This window comes from Pundamilia nyererei, unplaced genomic scaffold (genome assembly GCF_000239375.1).
Source record: "Pundamilia nyererei isolate P.nyererei 1_Seehausen unplaced genomic scaffold, PunNye1.0 scaffold00141, whole genome shotgun sequence".
In the NCBI taxonomy this organism is placed as follows: Eukaryota; Metazoa; Chordata; class Actinopteri; order Cichliformes; family Cichlidae; genus Pundamilia; species Pundamilia nyererei.
The window spans coordinates 1,008,269-1,012,686 of NW_005187542.1; the positions used below are offsets into that span (position 1 = coordinate 1,008,269).

Sequence of the window (4,418 nt, forward strand, 5' to 3'; positions counted from 1 at the left end):
GAACCGTGAATTTTGTGTATCGTTGCACCCCTACCCAATATGTATATTTAGCATTTTGCCACAGTTACTGTCACTTAAGAAGCACAGCAGCTGCCTGACTGCACAAGGAAAGAAGGCAAGGATGTAGCAATGTGCAGGGTTAACGTGCAAGTGTAAAAAAAGGGGTAGCCTTGAATATTTGAATATCACCTAGCTACGGTAAAATCTGTTTTCCAGGAATTGGAAAATGTGGCTGGACCTGATGATGTCGATCACAGGCAAACATAGCTTTCTCAAAAAGTAGCCAAAGAATCCATGATTGCAGCCTTAACGTCCTCAACTGAAGCATCGGTGTGTGGATTCCTTCCTGCATGATGGTCGGATGGTGACTTGACCTTAAATCCCAATGATGAAGTGTTTCCAAACATAATAAGACATTGAAGCTAATGACATTAAAATGGGCTCATTTCAATGTAAAGGTCTTCCTAAAGTAGCAGTTGCCAAAGGAAAAAGAAAATCCAACTGACATTTGACAAACCACGCTGTACACTTTAAAGGAATATGTTCCCCAAGGGCACCAAAATGCCACTGCGTGCAGTAACAAACAGTAATCCACAAGCTGACAGAGTTCCCCTTAAATCGTGTGGACAAGGAAAGCATAAGTGCATTGAAACTGTAAACGAGTTAATAAGCCCATTCTGTAATACACTTTTCTGTTGTGCTCTATACAAATGCTATTCATCAATGCCACGCGCAGTTTATCTCATCCAGGAGGGCCCATGCTGTTCCATAAATTCAGCTCCAATAATATCCAGAACTAAAATATGATGTAATTAAGAGGGCTTTTCTGCAGATTCATAAAAAACAGTCTTCATTTTCCTGCATTGCAAACAGCAAATGTTTCAAAAGATCGATTTTGTGCATTGCATTCGTCCAATAACTCAAACAGGCAGGATGCCTTTGCACATAAAACCCCCACATGAGGGTTAAATTAGTTAAAACAGGCCTATTAGATGCACACCCAGGGACTTGCTTCCTCTCACAGGATGCCAATAAGATGCAGTTTACAACGCAGCACATGTCAACAGCCTATTTGCAGATATAACGACTGAGTTTTGAAGAAGGACTGTTTGATAATAATTTAGCACAGACAGCTTTTGAAAAAGGACTCAAATTCATTAGTTTCATGGGGGAAGGTAAAAGGAGGAAAATCAGAGGGGCTCTTTCCAGCGCTGCACCAGTAATTTATTGATCCACAATCAATGTCATCATGACTTTTAGAAGGACTAGCAGCTGTGATCGCAGCACCTACAATTGTGGAAACAGTTTCTAAATCTCAACATCTGTCAGAGCTTTTGTGACAGAAAAATTGCTTCCATCAAGCTTGAGCTTAATCAAACAGAGGATTTAAACAGCATTACAGCAGCAGAATGGAAATGAGTTCTTCTATACTTTACTTCATCAAACTAGACCTCCAAACCCACGTCCTGGTTCCCATTTTCAGATGTCATTTCCTAATTGAGATTAAACCACTGCATTTTGTGTCACAGGAGACAAATGGAGGACCGCGGGACATTTCTGAAATTAAATGGAACTTTCCTGTCATTCACACAATTCCAGTGTCTGGTCGCATGCCAGTACACAGGCTTAAATGAGAGAATCTGGCAGAGATGATCGTATTAACGACCCAGGCGGCAATGTAAAGGTTGTGCTCCCACAAAAGAGATGGTTACACTCCACCGCTTAAAAACAGTGTCAAGAAGTACTGATGTAAGCATTTCAAGGAGCATGGTACAATTCCAGAAAGAGGATCGGTCCTGTGGGAGGGAGATGCATTTGTGCGTGTGCGGTGTTTATATTTCAAAGAAACTGTCAAAGTAAATCTATAGGAATGGATTTTTGGGAGGCTTAGGCACACTGTTCACAGCAAGTATAGACACTGACCGAGAACTGTGTTATGACCCTTAGATTACAAGGTAAAATCCTATTCAGCAGCTTGCCACTGAGGGTTATATGGCTCGCTTTCAGTTTTTGACTTCTTGGTGTAATGTAGCAGTATCTAACAGGGTGATAAAGGACAGCAAGGTGACACACATTCCTTTATGCTGTGCAACAGAGAGCAGACGGCTTTTCTGAGTTCATGTTAATTGACATGGATTAGAGGCCAGATAAATCCGTTATATCTGATTTCAAGCTATGAAGTACAAAGCATTATGAAATGCACAATGCTCTCATCTACTTATCTGGATTTATTTTGCCTCTGCCCTTGCTCGCCTTTTTCTATGATTCTAATAAACGCAAATAAACCCGACACCTGTGAACCGGCTTCTTACTGAAATGATGCCACGCACTTAAAACCGCAGTTATTCCTGCGAACTACACAGTATAAAGCAGCTCCGAGCACCGAGTCGTGCCATTTCAAAAGACGAAAATGTATCAAACTACATCTTCAGTAGCAAGTTTTAAATCTCAGTATTACCTTCGGCGCATGCCTGCTGAAGAAAAGAAAGAAAAGAAACAAGAAAAAGCCACAGTAGGAAACAACATTTACAACCACAACAAGGGTCAAACGGCGTAGTCATAAACAAAACTGCATGTGATCGACTTGGCAAGCCTTTAACTCAATGTCACTTCCAAACACAGCATCCCTGGGAGCTGGAAGCGAACGAATATTTTTAGTGGCAAGAAAAATTCCCCGACACATAACACACCGAAAAAAACACACACATTTCCGACCCTTAATGAAAACACCCACCCGTGTTGTCGTCCGCGTCCCGTCCTTACAAGTTGTCCAGGAATCTTAGATCCGTCCGCTTCACACAGCGCTGATACCTCCTCTGCTCGGCGTCTCGAGCTGCACGCTGCGCTCATGGAGATGGAGGTGGGTTGGCGGGGGGCTGTCAGCGGAGAAGAGGAGACTGTCCAATCAGAGGCCGCCTTGATGAGGAGGGATGGCGGCCAATCTGCCCCGGCAGAGAGAGAGCGGGGTGATGCCGCTTTGTTTAACGGAGATTGACTTTCAAGCAACAGAGCGCGAGCGCTTGTGATGTGATGGCATCTGGACGAAAATAAGCATGCGTACTAGTTTTGCTGCCGGGGGGGAGGTTTTCCAGCTGCTTCCGTAAAGAACGCCTTTATTTAATTGAGACACCATTAATGACATGGATTAACCATTGAAGGGGAACTGAGTATGTATGCAGCCATCACCATTATGTTCCCATTAAATCATGAAACAGACCTACTGAAACACGAGTCAGTTCAAGTTGTCCATATTATTTAATGGGCATTCCAGTCCATGCCTCATATTTTTTTAGACCCATGGTGGAAATGCTCTTTGCTCATGGCTAGAGCTGATCCATTTGATTGGCAGGTTCACCCGCAACAATATAATTACTAAATAATTAAGCATGTCAGCAGTTTTGCTGTTTTATTGTTTGTTTGTTTGTTTTTTAAGTGAAGTGGCTTCATTACAGTTTGCTTCCAAGGAGGCAGACTTTCTTGTCATTTTTAAAGTGGCCTTGAAATTAGCTGCTTTTAAAAAAAAAGAAAAATTGGTCTAGTCTTTTGTATTTGACCATATTCAGAATAATTGTTTTAAGCCATTAAATCACTAACTAATAAATGATTCAAGCTTAACTCAAGGGATGAATGAGTTTTGCATCTAAACATAACAGATAACTTAGCATAGAAACAGTTTTAAATTGCATCTATATACACTTTGTTACTAGCAGCCTGTTGGAAAAAAATATGTAATTTGTTCCAGTTTCTTCTGGTGAATTTGCAAATCATCCCAACAATAACAGTTATCACACAGAGAGAAAATAGTCACATTTCTTGCCCTGACTAAGTTATTCCCAATCATAAACTTGCTATTTCCCACCACTGTGTCCAGCTTATACTTCAGCCAAGTTAAGATAAGTGAAAGACAAAAGAATAGGTGGAAGGCCTAAAAAAAAAAAGATCTACAGCTGGTGATCATATCTGAAAGTCTTGCTCTAAAGAAATCCAACAAAGACTTTTTGCAGGACTGAGAGATGCATCTGGCCATTCAGTTAATCTGTTTACTCTTCACCAAAGCCTGAACAGAACTGGATGAGTATCTGTAAAGAAGTCATTCTTAATGAAGAGAAAACAAAAGAAAAGGCCAATGTATGGCAAATTAAACAAATGGATTGAAAATCTGAGCCAACAGGGCTTATGGAGTAATGCAATTTGAGATTTTTGGTAATATTATTTCTTTGCAAATTTTGCAAAAATATATCTGCAAAATTTTGATTCACCAAACAATAATATCTAAAAAGTCTCTAATTGGCATTTCTGACCATGACAATGATTCCAAAGACATTCCAGATGCAGTAAAAGCACATCTGAATAGAAGAAAAGCCAAAAAAGAAAGCCAAACACCATTACAAAAAGAAGGTAGAAGAACACTTCTCCAA

The 4,418-nt window shown here is 40.5% G+C and overlaps 1 protein-coding gene across 2 annotated transcripts in view; it reads right to left on the reverse strand.

The window, feature by feature from the left end:
* The window catches only part of LOC102199769 (beta-1,3-galactosyltransferase 1-like), a 206,011-nt gene extending 203,173 nt beyond the window's left edge, over window positions 1-2,838 (reverse strand). For both annotated transcript variants that reach the window (XM_005744246.1, XM_005744244.1), the window contains exon 1: window positions 2,735-2,838. The gene's annotated coding sequence lies outside the window, so the exon portion shown is untranslated. The remainder of the gene's footprint in view (window positions 1-2,734) is intronic.
* Window positions 2,839-4,418: the final 1,580 nt, after the last annotated feature.